This window comes from Mus musculus, chromosome 4, assembly GCF_000001635.26.
Source record: "Mus musculus strain C57BL/6J chromosome 4, GRCm38.p6 C57BL/6J".
Classification (NCBI taxonomy): Eukaryota; Metazoa; Chordata; class Mammalia; order Rodentia; family Muridae; genus Mus; species Mus musculus.
This window is the reverse complement of record NC_000070.6, coordinates 138,013,162-138,028,404: the sequence shown is the minus strand read 5'-3', so window position 1 is coordinate 138,028,404 and position 15,243 is coordinate 138,013,162. Positions and strand designations below refer to the sequence as shown.

The 15,243-nt window shown below is 47.0% G+C and overlaps 1 protein-coding gene across 56 annotated transcripts in view; it reads right to left on the bottom strand.

The window, feature by feature from the left end:
- Positions 1 to 15,243, bottom strand: part of Eif4g3 (eukaryotic translation initiation factor 4 gamma, 3) — a 215,308-nt gene that overhangs the window by 178,682 nt on the left and 21,383 nt on the right. The window contains exons 3-4 of one of the 56 annotated variants that reach the window (NR_161160.1): positions 1,002 to 1,052; positions 508 to 851 (exon numbers count right to left, since the gene is read on the bottom strand). The exons of the other annotated variants lie outside the window; for them this stretch is intronic. The gene's annotated coding sequence lies outside the window, so the exon portion shown is untranslated. Of the gene's footprint in view, positions 1 to 507; positions 852 to 1,001; positions 1,053 to 15,243 lie in introns of those variants that run through there. 56 annotated transcript variants of the gene reach the window in all.

Here is a 15,243-nt window from a genome sequence, read left to right as displayed (position 1 = left end):
ACACTCACACACACTCACACATACACACACATACATACTCACACTCTCACACATACACACTCACATGCTCTCACATACACACACACACACACACACACATACACACACTCACACACACACACACACACGCTCACATGCTCTCACATTCTCACACACACACATACACACAATGTAAAACTAATAACCAAGTGCTCTAGTTGAGTGTGCCATATGCTACAATAGCTAGCACTGGGCTGGGTGGAGCAGCTCAGGGGCACAGCACTCCACTGCCTTCATCTTCATCATCACTGGGAATTTCCCCTTTTAAAAACAGACTTTCAGATCTGGGAAGATGGCTCAGCAGTTATCAACAGTAATTGCTCTTTCAGATGACCAGGGTTCAATTCTAAGCACCCACATGGTAGCTCACAGATATCCAGTCCCAAGGGATCTTTAGTCCTTTTCTAGTGTCTGTGGGTATCAGGAATACACACAGTACACAGACATACATGCAAGCAAAACTCCCATACACTTAACAATTTAATTAAGTAAACAATAGAAGTAGCCACATCTGAAGTTACAGAATAGCATTCTTGCCGCAGGACAAGACCATCAGACGCCAGGCCACCAACAAACACCAGCGCCACAAACGAGGCTCCCTCGGAGAGCAGTCACCGAGCCACGCTCCATCCTCAGGCCTCGCATCATCCTACACAGCACGGACGCTAGATGACAGGACGTGCCATGACAGTCTAAGTTCAGGGAGAAAATGGCTCTCTTCTGTCCGTGCGTGTTACAGCCTAGCTTTCCATACAACAGCCAGAGCTCCGTAAGCGGACGACAGATGACACTCAGGAGGCTCCGTTCTTAACCTGTTTAAGTTCAAGGGCACCCTAGGTGTCAGCAACTCCTGTCACATACACTCTGCCACCCAGTTCCCTTCTCCACAGTGCTCACGGGCACATCATGGCTGACTCGGGAAACATAACTACCTGACCTGGTGAGTAACGGGAAATTCTCACCTGAACACTTGGCGGCCACTGCAGCGCAGCTACAGGGACTAACAGGGAATCCTGAGGAGAGGGAGAAAGAAGGGCAAGTGGGTGGGGCAGTCAGCCTGACCTCGCACTGTTGTAACACCAACACCACCAAACATCACCTCACTGAGGACACACCGTTCATCTGGGAAACCACGTCATCAGGCCTCCGGTAACTTTTTAAACTTTTCCAGCTGACTTAGTTTGCTAATATATTTCTTTTTCTAACTTCAAGAATTCCATGATCCTTCTTGGGATGGTTGTAACTCAGTTCTTGCAATAGCATTTGAGACAGATTAGTCTGAGTAAAAGCAAAGGTGATGGGTAGATTTCTGTCTCGGACCCATAGAACAGAACAGAAAACCGTGTCCACCCTAAAGGCAAAGAAGCCTGGAGTGCCCCAAGCTTCCTTAGCCATCAGGGCTGAAGCTGCAAGAAACAAAGCGACAGGAGCCCAAGGAGGAAGCAGTGGCAGCCAGGCCAAGAAGCCTCCAGATCCACCGAGTCCTCCCTTGGGTTGCTCTCGTTTGGCTATTGTTGTGATTTTTGTCCTGGGGTTTGCGTGGTTTGGTTTTTTCTTTTGGGGGGGTGGGGGTGGGGTAGGAGTGGAGAAGGAGGTAGAGGGAGATGACAGAGTTTAACCATATATGGCTAGCCTGGAACTCACTACATAGACCAGGCTGGCCTCTAACTCAGAGAACCACCTGCCTCTGTCTCCCAAGTGCTAGGATTAAAGGTGTGTGCCACCACACCTGGCCATAATTCAATGATTCTTAAAACTGCAGGCTCAAGTCTCCCAAACAGATGCCCTAGACAGTCCATCCCCACTTGCCAGCTCGTTCCCAGGTTCTTCGGGGTACTTATGAACAACATGGTGCACAGCAAAGACGGGAGAGGATCCTGTCAGGTGAAACGCGTGTGCAGGAAGTCACCTGCCAACGAGTGGGTACAAAGCCCACCTAGGCGCTTCCTAGAGACAGGGCGACGAGGCTTTTCTCCCTGAAAAGCCAAGTGCAGCAGACTGAAGCGCTGGCCCAGTGGCTGAGAGCGTGTGCTGCTCGCTCTTCCAGAGAACCCAAGAGCTGCTCCCAGCACCGAGGAGAGGAGGCTCACAACTGCCTGTAGCTAGCACCACAGGACCCAAAACCCTCTTCTGGCATCCTTGGGCACCTGCACAAAGACACTAGGGCCTACACACAGACACACACAGACGCACACAGACACACAAAAACAATGAACTTAAAAAAAAAAAATCTGTCATTTTGAGGATAATAAGACCTGCCACTCTCATCCTGTGAGGGAGACTACAAAACCACACTGGTAAAGCAAGCAGAAAGAAGTCTTCCACGCTAGAAGGCATGAGCAAACACCAACAGTACCATTAAGCAGCTCCAAAACAAGGGGCAGGAACATGGGAAGACTCGGGTGAACGGTGTCTACAGAAGAGAGCACAGAATGGCTCAGTGGGCGGGGCTCTCACTGCTCTTCCAGAAGCCTAGCATTTGGTTCCCAGCATCCACATCCGACAGCTCACAGCCACCTGTAATAATCCAACACCCTTTTCTGGCCCGCTGCAGGCACCTATACCGACAGCATAAACTCACAGAGACACAGAATTCTAAAAATGAAATAAAACTAAAAATTTTTTTTAATTTATTTACTTATGTAATATATGTGAGTACACTACCACTCTCACCTCTAAAAACTTTTTCTAAAGGAGTTACATTGAGGGGACTTTAGAGACTGGAACAAGAAACAAGGAGCCCCGTCCTATGAGCAAGGCCTTCCCAGAAGCCCGTGACCCATCAAGACAAGAACAACACAAGACAAACAAGCCAGGCTCACCTCACACCTCACATCACTAACCCAACACAACCGTGTCCATGGCGTCCATGCCTACACACAAGTTTTTACTTCACTTCTACTGTTCCATCAGCGTCTGCCATTTACTCTAAACTTGGGTGACACACACACAAAACAACAGGGCAACTAAACAGCCCGGTAGTAAAGACAGGCATGGTGACCTCACGTCAATCTCAGAATCCTCTCAGTGGAGACAACTGCCAACAAGCCGTCCTCTAACCTTCACATGGCACGCATGTGTTTACACACACGAGTTCAAAAACTAAACGTGAAAACAAAAACCAGGGGGAGACAACTCACTATAGTTAGCAGGAAAAACCTGATAAAGCCAGACTCAGAGACAGCCCAGAAGTGTGTGTGTGTGTGTGTGTGTGTGTGTGTGTGTGTGTGTGTGTGTGTGTGTGAGAGAGAGAGAGAGAGAGAGACAGACAGACAGACAGACAGACAGACTCTAGGGGCAGGAAGAAAGAGGGAGAGGGAGAGAGAGAAGGAAGATGGTATGGTGTGGACACATGTCAGTTCTCTCCTCATACAAAGAGTTCCTGGGATCGAACTTGGGTCTCTGGGCTTGCACTTCCAGCACTGTAACCACCTAGCCACCTCAGCAGCCCAAGACAGACTATTTTTAACACATAAACTAGAGTGTGCCCCATGCAGGGCCCCAGCAAGCCTCGTGCTGCTGAGGAGGAAGCTACTAAGCAGAGAGCCGGAGAGCTTATGGCCCAGTTCTGATTAAACATGACATACTTGATGAAGAGCCACACAAAGCTTAATGTTACTTCAGAAAATGAAGAGTAAGTGTGGAGATGACACATGGAAAGCACAGCTCACCTCCACAAAGCTCTTGCTGACCTGCATGGAGCCCTGGGCTCCACCTCTAGGAATTCTGGGAAAACCAGAATGTTGCCCCACACTTGGAATCCCAGCATTCAGGAGAGGAAACTGTTCCTCCTCTATGCAGTGACTCTCAGGGCAGCCTAGGCTACATGGGACATCGTTTACAAGAAATAGGTAAGCTAGATAAGCCAGATAGATAGATAGATAGATAGATAGATAGATAGATAGATAGATAGATGGATGGATGGATGGATGGATGGATGGATGGATGGATGGATGGATGGATAGATGGATAGATAGATAGATAGATAGATAGATAGATAGATAGATAGATAGATAGATAGATGGATGACTGATAGGTAGGTAGACAGACAGACAGACAAGACAGACAGACAGATACCAACGAACAAAGTTAGCCAGGCTGTGGTGGCACACGCCTTTAATCCCAGCAATCAGGAAGACAGAGGCAGGCGGATATCTGAGTTCAAGGCCAGCCTGGTCTGCAGAGTGAATTCCAGGACAGCCAGGGCTATACAGAGAAACCCGATCTTGGAGGGGGAAAAAGCATATTTAGTATGATAGTCTAAGAGATTAAAATTGTCAAAAACACCAAAGAGGAAGGGGGCACACGCTTGCAGCAGGCCACCTCAGGCACTACACCAGAACATATGCAGCTCAGTGCCCCAAAGCTCTGGGAGCAAATCCGCCAATGCAGGATATTACAAGCAGGCAAGACTTTCCAAATTCAAAGTGCTGTGCTGGCCTCTATCAGCACACTGCTGTCGTCGTTGGTGCAAACTGAAGATTAGACAACAGACACTTGCCCTGAAACCCGAGGTCTATGCGATGTTTCCGCTGCTGTGACAAACACCACAGTGAACACCACTCAGGAGGAGAGAGAGGGTCTCTCAGTTCAGCGCTTACTGTGAAGCACAGGCAGGTGGGAACTCAAGATGGGAGCTGCAGGGGGAACTGAGGCACAGACCATGGACCACAGCATGCTCAGCCGACTCCCCTGTGCCATCCAGGACCATGTGCTGAAGAGCAGCACAGCCCACAGTGGGCTGGACTCACACAGCAGTTTTTAGTCAAGAAAATGACTCACAGACTTGCCTAGAGCCAATCTAATGAGGACATTTGCTAATCTGACCTTCTTCTTGCCAGATGACCCTTGGCTTATGTCAAGTTGACAAAAACAAAAACAACAACACCTTACCAGGACAAAAGTAAGCCTTGAAATGTAATGCAGTCAACACAAAAGAATAGCAAAATACAAAACTGAGAGGTCCAAACATTCAAAAAGTCTTCTAAAAGCCCTTCAATTCTGACTCTTCCATTCAAACTAGGTCCAAATACTGTGGAAATGGAAGCAATTAAAACCAGGGGCTCAGGGGCTGCCAAGGTTCTGCCTGTCATCAGGGAGGGGAAAGGAAGAAGGGAAAGAAGGAAGGTGGAGGTGGGATGGGGTGCAAGCAGGAGCAGTGACCGCAGCAGGGTAGGGAGCCTGTAATCCCAGCTACAAGAGTGAAGGTCTTCCTGGGTTTTAAGTTCAAAATCAGCCAGGGCAAGTCTGTGAAAACCTGGCAGGAAATACAGCTTATGTGTAGAGGGTTTTATCAAAGGCTCCACTGACCACAAAGAGTAAAAAGATAATGAATACTATTGTACTAAAAAGATAATGAATAGTAAAACAGGTTGATTTTTTTCTTCATATACAAAGCTTTCAAATTTGCCATGTAAGCACTTTTACTTGCCCCCAAAACAAAAAAAATCATATTATACAAAATGACAATGTTTTAGAATTAACTAATACTACAAATTATTATTATTATTAAATTTATTTGTTTACTTGTGGAAGGGATGCCAGAGGGAGTCGTGCGACAGCCAGGATTACAAAGCCATCCAAAACAAACAAACAAACAAAAACAAAAAGAAGATAAAAGTGTAGCCCAGCCCAGACTCAGAAGCCAGACACAGAAAAACAGCAAGTTAGAGGTTAGCCCGAACTACCAGTGACACCTTATTGCTAGGGGAGCTTATTCAATGGCAGAGGCTTGCCCAGCAAGTGGAAAGTCCTGGGGTTTGCCCTCAAGCACTGCAAACACAGAGAAGGGGACTATTATTCATTCTAATGTCTACCTATCTAGCTAACGTCTTTTAAACAATAGAAAATTAGATTTCAAGAATATTACTTTCTTGGGGGGGGGGGGGATTTTAGAGACAGGGTTTCTCTGTGTAGCCCTGGCTGTCCTGGAACTCACTCTGTAGACCAGGCTGGCCTCGAACTCAGAAATCCAACTGCCTCTGCCTCCCTCTGCTGGGATTAAAGGCGTGCGCCACCACGCCCGGCTGAATATTACATTTTTAAAAAAGATTTATTTATTTAATGTGAGTACACTGTAGCTGTCTTCAGACACAGCAGAAGAGGGCATCAGATCTCATTACAGATGGATGTGAGCCACTGTGTGGTTGCTGGGAATTGAACTCAGGATCTCTGGAAGAGCAGTCGATGCTCTTAACTGCTGAGCCATCTCTCCAGCCTGAATATTACATTTTTAAAAATCAGGAAGACCAGCAATAAAAGAGAAACTTCACAGGAATGAGATGGGTGGAGGGAAGCAAGTGGCTAAAAGCCTCGAGATGCTCAAGGCGACAGACATCTCCCTGACAGTCTAGCAGTCTTTACTGGCGAATTACTAAGTACCGTAAAGTTGAATCAAATACACCATTAAGCTATAATTCTATTATTTGGGTTATGACTCAATTATACTGTTTAAAATTCTTTTACATGTGAGCATGTGGGCTGGAAGAAAAAGGATTTCAACAGACTACAGAAAGATGACTTCGTTCACAACCCTTCTCAATGCTAGCCAATACACACAGGCTTCTTTTGTTTCTGTTTTAATGAACCAGGGTATAACTATTTCATTCATAAATATCTGTCTGACCAAAAAAAAAAAAATTAAAGCTAATCTGGAAAGAAACTGTTGGTCTTCCCAGCTGCCCGTGTCATCTATTGTCCATAACGCTGCAGAGCATGACTACAGTCAAAGAACTAGGCTGGCCGTGGGCGCCCACCCCTTCACATACGACAAACTGTTAGGGGGACACTCTGAACGAACCCCTCTCCCCAAGTCTTCCAGCTGTCCCCAACTTCTGCTTCTATCCAGTTTCCTTGACAAAGACAAAGAGTCTAAGAGACCCCGGCAGACAGGAGGCACCCCAGTCTTCCTCTCCTTCTCTTTCCTGCTAACTCACACAAATGGTGAAGCCTTTAGTCAACACTGGGTGAAGTGTCCCAGTGTCACACGTCACAATAGCTCAGGACCAGATAACATGCTAATTAAGAAAGCGTTAGGTGAAAAAGAAATGCTCTGTTTTACACCAGGGAATGTGCTGACACTTGTAAGCACACACCGTCTTTTCTTCGTGTTCTGCAGGCTTACGGACTTTCCAATAACGCTACATCTTACTGATGTGCACAGAGCCCCCCAGAAGAGACTGCTAAACCAAGAGAGCCCACGACAGGACAAAGCTCACAGGCAGAGCTCGCCTGCCTCTGTCCTGTGGGCCTGTCAGCCTGATTCCCACCCAACAGCACACAAGGAAAAAGAAAGATGACTTTATAATAGGGGAAAAAAAATGGGTAGTGGCTGTCAGTGGCCATTAGTTTGCCAACCTGACTAACTGCATGCCAGTAATAAATGTTTTAAATTGGAAGAGGATGTCAGGCGTAAGGTGTGGGTTTTACATATCAGATTTCAAAAGAATACGTAACTCATTTGACAAACCATATTTCAATAGCAATGTAGAAATAAAATTTAAACACCAATAGCCACTGAGAAATGAAGTCTATTTAATACTGCATCACTCTGAAACTCAATACTCTCAAAATATTGTTGCAGCAGGAGCAGGCTAGGGGCAAAGCAAGTAAGGGGCTCGCTGTGTAAGCCTGGGAACCCCTCCCATCCCAAGAGGGAACCAACTAACTCCACAGCGCCGTCTCCGCATCTCCACACACATGGACCACATACACACAAAAACATAATAAATTAAGAAAAAGTACTGCCCCAATTAAATATCACATTTAATATTTAAGACCTAAATTGACACCTAACCCACGGCTCGTCTAACTTTCTAAACCAGGCATCTTTTCCCCCCTGTAACCACGCTCCACAGTAGTTCCAGTCCGCCTTTTCTGTGGCGGGGAAGGGCTGAGTGCTGCTCTGTAGCCCAGTGCCATCCAATTCTCAGATTTCACACTGTGGCCTCTCGAATGCTGACATTGCAAGTGCACCTGTCTTTAAGCAGCAAAGTGACATTTGGTTGTTCTGGGCTGTGATTCCAGCACACAGAGACTGAGGCATGATCACTGGAAGTTAGCCTGAACTCCATAGCATAATTCTGTCTCAAAAAAAGGGAACAATACTCATAAAAGCTGGCTGACTTAGGCCACTCTAGTCTAAGAAAATGTTAACTGGCTTTACTTGATATTTTTAAGAAATTGAGTATTTCTCATATTTTGAAAAGTGGTGTTCTCTGATTTGTTGAATGCTGGCCTGTCAAGAGTGAGGTGAGACATCTGTAATGGCTCACAGAGGTGAAATGGGCCTGGCGCTTCCTCACTGTCACACAACAGTTTGTGGAAGGCTGGCAACAGCAAACGCAGCCACACGCTCCTCCCCAAGAGCCATGACCCCAGTCTGCACAATGACTTAACAACACTCTATAGAACCATAAAACCAAGAGAGCAGTGTCCAGGTTGCCATACTCCATGTTACAAACGATAGGACAGCATCTCTAGGATGCAGGCACAGAGCTGGGCGCGGCAGGCAGCACAAGAGGCAGGCAGGCACCACAAATGAGGCCACCCTGGTGTACACACTGAGTTCCAGAACGGCGAAGGCAAAAAAAAAAAAAAAAAAAAAAAAGACTCAGAGGAAAGACAGCTACTTATTTCTCTATTTCTGTAAAAGCTTTGATAAACTCTTTATATAAACAAGAATGAAAATATGGTAACAGCTACTTAAATAAAAACAACTGCTGTAAAATCACCCAAAGGGAAGTAATGTGTGAGGTTTTTAGCAGGGAGGAGCTGACACAGAGTCTTACTATATATATATATATATATATATATATATATATATATATATATATATATATATATATATACACATACATACATACATACATACCTAGGCTGGCCTGGAACTCATCAGCCTACAGGTTCAGCCTCATGGCTAAAAAGATTAAGCAAACCACAATACCCAGATAATGATGGGCTTTAACACAGTAGGCTGCCTATCAGTTTGAGATACCTTGGTCAATAAGAGCTTGTCCTCTACTTACAAGGACCAGAACTCAACCCCTAGAATACACAGACACACACATAAACACACACATAAACACACACACACACAGATACACATACACACAAAGCCAGGTTTGGTGGTGCATGCCTTTAATCCCTGCACTCAGAAAGCAGAGGTGAGCAGATATATGTGAGTTCAAAGCCAGCCTGGTCTAGTGAGTTCTAGGACAGTCAAAAATATGTAGAGAGACCTGTCTCAAAAATACAAAAACAAAACAAACACACAAAAATACAAAACAAAAGCAAACAAACAAAAAAGAACTCACAGGTATAGCAGTTCAGGCTTAAAATCCAAGCAATGGGAGATAGAGACAGATAGATCATAACAGTATGGAGGTCTGAATAAGAATGGCCCCCAGACCCTCATGTATTTGAATGTCTGGTCCCTTCCTAGCTAGTGGAATGTTTGAGTAGAATTAGGAGGCGTGGCCTTTGTCGGAGGAGGCGTGTCATTGGATTTGGGTTTTGAGGTTTTAAAAGCCCATTTCAGGCCCTGAGTGCCTACCCACCCACCCACCCTCTTCCCAATGCCTGCAATCAGGCTGGGGGGCGACTACCTCTGCTGTGACTCTGTATGCTGCCAGCTCTCCCATCACAACCATCATCGACTAAACCCCAAAACTGTAAACAAGGCCTCTGACTAAATACTTTCTTTTATGAGAGTTACCTTGGTCATGGTGACTCTTCATGACAATAAAATAGTGACTAAAGACACACAGCAAACACTATACTTTAAACAAAAACAATAGCTAATAAACAAGAAGATAGAAGACTAAATCTTCTGTTTTAGTTTTAATTTTCTGAGGCAGGGTCTCACAAGATAGAGCTAAATGGTCTCAAACTCAAGAGATTCTCCTGCCTCTGCCCCTCTGCCTCTGCCTCCTCAGTGCTGGGATTAAAGGCCACCAGCACTGGCTCCTTTTTTTTTTTTTTTAAATTAGCATTTATCAAGTGTACAAACTACTGGGTTTCACCCTGACATTTTTCACATGAGTGCACTTTGGTCACGGTCACAGAACTGACTGCCATGGGTAACTAAGGAAACAGAAGGCCTGGGCTGGCTCCGGCACTCGTGGCTTCTGCTGCTCACTCAGGCCTTCCTTACACCCAATCCTGAGAACTGTGAGAGCCGTCAGTGTAGCGTGTCCAACTACTACATTCACAGCACAGCAGCAGCTGGGAGCAGCTGGGCCACAGAGCACCTCTCTAGTATGCAAGAGAACCTTCAACAGCACACACACACAAATTATTTCCGGTAAATAATAAAAACATGCTCTGCAGATAAAACCTACTCTGGGATGTCCCTGGGAAGCGAGACCAGCGCAGGCCGTGTGTGGACTGCTCTATCGTTTTGTGCACAGAAATCTTTACTAAGGAAATCTCTAGAATGCTGCTCATCATTCTACACAGCAAAACTGCTGACACCCATAAAGAAAGACATCTTAACCTACACACATGGGCAAAGACATCTGCATACATGCAAACACAGGCACACACATGCAAACACCAAACAAGAGAGAGAGAGAGACAGAGAGAGAGAGAGAGAGAGCCCTTCCTAACTTTTGTTTAAGAGGACAGTGTCTCACTGCCCACGGAGACATACTTTTTCTTCCTGATTGCTAAGCAGCTGATCCCTGTTGTCCTACATCATCCCTGTGACTAGTCACAGACGGAAAGGACAAGAACTCAGGCAAAACCACGCCCATCTACCTGACAGTGTATCCAGTCTGGGGAGTGACCCAGGGGTATGCACACAGAGACTTCAATTCCCAACTCCAACCACATCCACCTCTCACCTGAGGCTTCCTCCTGGGCTGCAAAATTCCTCACTCCAGCTGCACAAGAGCCCTCTTGAATTCTGCCCCACCTGTCACTCACTTCAACCAATTCACCACCTAATCTGCAATCTGCATCGCCCTCAGCACGGCTGCCATCCACCGCCAGGCAGGTACACTTGCTGCCTTCTGCAGCCAACACTGCTGGGTGAACGACAGCAGCTGCTGAGGTTTCGTGCTGCGGCAGAGAAGGGGTGGGTCCCTTGCTGAGGCTATAAATCCCAATACTCTGGCATCTCCTCCTGACTGCAGCATCTGCTATACACTCTCCCTCGAGCAATCCCCATCCCGAAGACAGCAAGGACCCAGGGCACTGTCTCCAGGCATCTCCTGCTGCTTAGTCCCACGAAGCACAGCAGCAGCCAGGTCCCGTAGCAGCCCTTGCTGCAGTAGCAGACATTTTCTGGTTCAGCTCTGCTGCAGCCCCAGCTGGAAGGCAGGACAGCAAGGACAGAAGAGCACAGGACTTTGAAAAGGAAACTCAAACAGACCGTCTGCCCCAAACACTGCACTTACTTGCCCCAACCGTAAAAATACAGGCTTCCTTTACATCACATGTTCGCTAGCTGGCAATGTATCAGCACTAGTATGGCTACCACGGTAAACACAGACAAGTCCTACTGCTTAGGGAGGATGCTCAACGAGCTGGGTTTCTAGTTAACTGGATTAAAACAAGTAGGTTTCCTGCTGCTGTTCTGGGGAAAGAGGTTCACTGCTGGGATCAGATCCTGGCCTTGTCCACACTAAGCAAGCGCTCTAACTGAGCGATGTACCGAGCACTTAAAAACCAACTGAAAAACAAGTTCTACCAGAGAAAGCGGATGCTCCATTCCGTGCCTGCACTGAACCTCCAGGGATGGTATTGTAAGTCTTCTCTATGCTCCTATGTCAACCACATAACTTAACCTGCCTGACAAGCAGACTCTGATTCAGCCAGACTTGAGCTTTATTTCATTTTTCAAAATAAAGTATGTTAATTTTTCTGATTATAAAAGCAGTCTTTGACTGGGCCATGGTGGCACATGCCTTTGATCCCAGCACTCAGGAGGCAGAGGCAGGTGGATGTCTTGAGTTCAAGGACAGCCTGGTCTAAAGAGTGAGTTCCAAAGACAGTCAGGGCTACACAGAGAAAGCCTATCACAAAAAACAAAACAAGCAGGGGAGGATTTTCAATCAGTCAATCTGAAATCAAGTGCTAAACCTATCTTAGAGCATTAAGGACATCAGGAGCTAGAGAGCTGTTGGTGACAGAGCCCTTGTCCAGTTATTATCAGGCCCTCCCTGCAACCTATCAGCAGCACACCACGATGAGTAAGCACGAAGCATTCTTTAACATAATGTTCAGTCTCTGTTATATCATCTACAGAACAAACAATGAAACCCCAGTCATCTGTCCCTCACCTGCCCTGCTGGGGAAGAGAGACTGGCTATTTGCTTTCGTCTCTGCCTGTCACAGGGTTGATCCCCAGCACTTCCCACATGCACACTCACGGTTCAAGCTCAATGCTAGCCAAGGTTACATAGTGAGAACCTATCTCAAAAAGCAAACAAAAAACAAGAAAAGCCCACCACCACCTGACCTCCTTCTGGACCTCTCCAGTCTGAATGATGAAGGAATTAAAATACGCAACTGAGCTTCCCACCACACGCAGGCCTGTGACTGAACCCAAGCAAGCGGCAAAGCAGCAAGTGCAGTTCCCAGCCGGGGAAGCGGGGAAATGGGCTAGCCTAGGCTATAACCCAAAAATAATCTAAGAGAATCTAAGCCATTAAGTGCTAACAAATCTAAATAAGCATCCTTAGGTATCAGGTGAAACCGGGCACCGTGGTGCTCACCTGTCAAGCCCAGCAACAGGGAGAATAAGGATCCCAGTTCGAGGCCAGTCTCGGCTAAAGAGTGAACTCCTGCCTCAAAACCCTCTGAGCACCTGGGGCTGGAGAGGCCGTTAGATGAGTAGAAGCAATGTCTATTCCTCCAGCACGGGGGCGCCCCGTGTCCATGCTGCCCTCCACATGCATTGCATCTGTGTGGTACACTGACAAACAGCACTAACGGAAGTAAAAATAAAAAGCCAAGCAGTGGTGGCACACGCCATTAGTCCCAACACTCAGAGGCAGAGGCAGGAGGATCTCTGAGTTCAAGGGCAGCCTGGTCTACAGACTGAGTTCAGGCTACACAGAGAAAGCCTGTCTTGAACTACAGATAGACAGCAGACAATCTCCAGAGTCGCAGGTAAGCTTACACACAGTATCGCTGCTTCCTAATGTCCTCCTGTTTCCCACTCCTTCCTCGTTAACTGCTTAGTCCTACTTACGTTTTTCTCATACCGTGGTCCCTCTTCACCCCACAGTCCTGAGGTAGTCAGGAGGCATTGATTACCAGTGTGCTGCTCCTGCTCCACGCAGCTTCTGCACTGTTCCAAGAGAATCTAAAACACCCTCCTCCCCAAGCTTCCTAGCTGGAGTCCTGCTTCAGAGGCTCCTTCAGAGACTCGTAAAGCGCTCTCGAGGCCGGGAGCCCTATTCTAACTCAGCTGAGATCTGCGTGAGGAAACTGAATGGAGGATTTCCATCATCTATTCCACCCCGAAGACTCTGGCTCTCTTTCTTCTCAATCCCGACATGAACTAATGCCAGTTGCCATGCGTGGTCGGGCTGGCAGGTGAGTGAGCAGGTGAGGCCACTGAGGAGAAGCGATTTCATTACACTTAGGACACCAGAGAAGCCAGCAAAAGACAACCGCCATTGTTACACTGCTGAACACGCTGTCGGCGTCACGGGCTGGAGACCACCTATGGTCAGCAAGCCCCATTTAAGGGCCAAGAAGCACCAAAGCTTAGCAGGTAGCCTCTCAAAGCCTTAGCAATCTCATCTCTCCAAACACAACTCAGATGGTCACCCAACGAATCTCGGGAGCAGCTCAAAGGGCGGGTTCGTTCTGAAGCTCTGTGGACTACAAAGCAGAAAACTGGACACACAAAACCCAACCTTAAAACAAGAAGCCTGCCTCTAGCTGCAACAGCCTGGGCTCTACAGAGAGCCACATTCTCAGACACAGGAGTGCTCCAGTGACTCACAATGGATGCCAAGGTAATAAGCTACTTACAAAGAGGAACTGAAACCAGGCGGGCGAGATGGGAATCGCTCCTCTTTTCCCGACAGCCACTTTCTGTCATGGAGTACCCTAAACCGCTCGACGAAACCTTCTTGGTCTGCTGTGAATGCCTGCAGTTCAGTTTCACTTCTCAGAGCCAAACGGTCATCTTTAAGAATCCTTGCACTCGGGCTGGTGAGATGGCTCAGTGGGTAAGAGCACCCGACTGCTCTTCCGAAGGTCCAGAGTTCAAATCCCAGCAACCACATGGTGGCTCACAACCATCTGTCAGGAGTGTCTGAAGACAGCTACAGTGTATTTACATATAATAAATAAATAAATCTTTAAAAAAAAATTCCTTGTCGTTATTTTAAAAAAAAAAAAAAAAAAAAAAAAAAAAAAAAAAAAGAATCCTTGCACTCTAAGATTCCCTCTCCAAACCCACTCTTCACTTTGAACAAAATGACTGACAAGTTCCCGCTGATCTCATACACACCGGCTATTTACACATTTGCACCTATCATCTGGTTCATAGAGAGGGTGGGACAGGATGATCACCTGAGAGTTCACTCAAGAGTTCAGGACCAGTCCCCTAGACCATATTTAAATAGAAATTTGCCATCAACCATGAAGCCCAAGCACACCTGAGCATGAGCAACTCCGCTCTTCCTGCAGAAAACCAGTCGTTTCAGCCTCACCTGCCGGCACACATCCCCGCAGTGCTAGGTAAGCAGGGGCAAGCCAACCAAGCCCTGAGGTCAGCCTGGTCTACAGAGGGGTTTCTAAGACACTCAGTGAGACTGTGTCTCAAATGTAAAATAAAACAGCTTGTCAACTAAGGCTGAAGGACAGAGGTACAGCTTGGGGTGAGAGTGCACATCTGGTGTGCAGGATCCAGCTGCCAGGAAACAGCGCTTAACCCTCTCACACAACCAATAATTAATACATTTTAACATGTACTTCTGGGGTGATGGAGAGAGCAGTGGGTAAAGTCTACTGTGCCAGCATGAGGTCCTGAGTTTAGATCCCAAATTCACAGAAAGGCTAGGTGTGGTGGTGTGGGCTGTAACCACAGCTGGGGGGGGGGGGGGGCAGGGGAAGAGGTGGACCCCAGGGTTGCCAGCCAGCTAGTCTGGCCAAAATGGTGAGCTCCAGTCTCAGTAAGAGGGCTTATCTCAAAACTGAGGAGAGGGACTGAGGAGGAGAGCTGATGCTATCCTCTGAGCC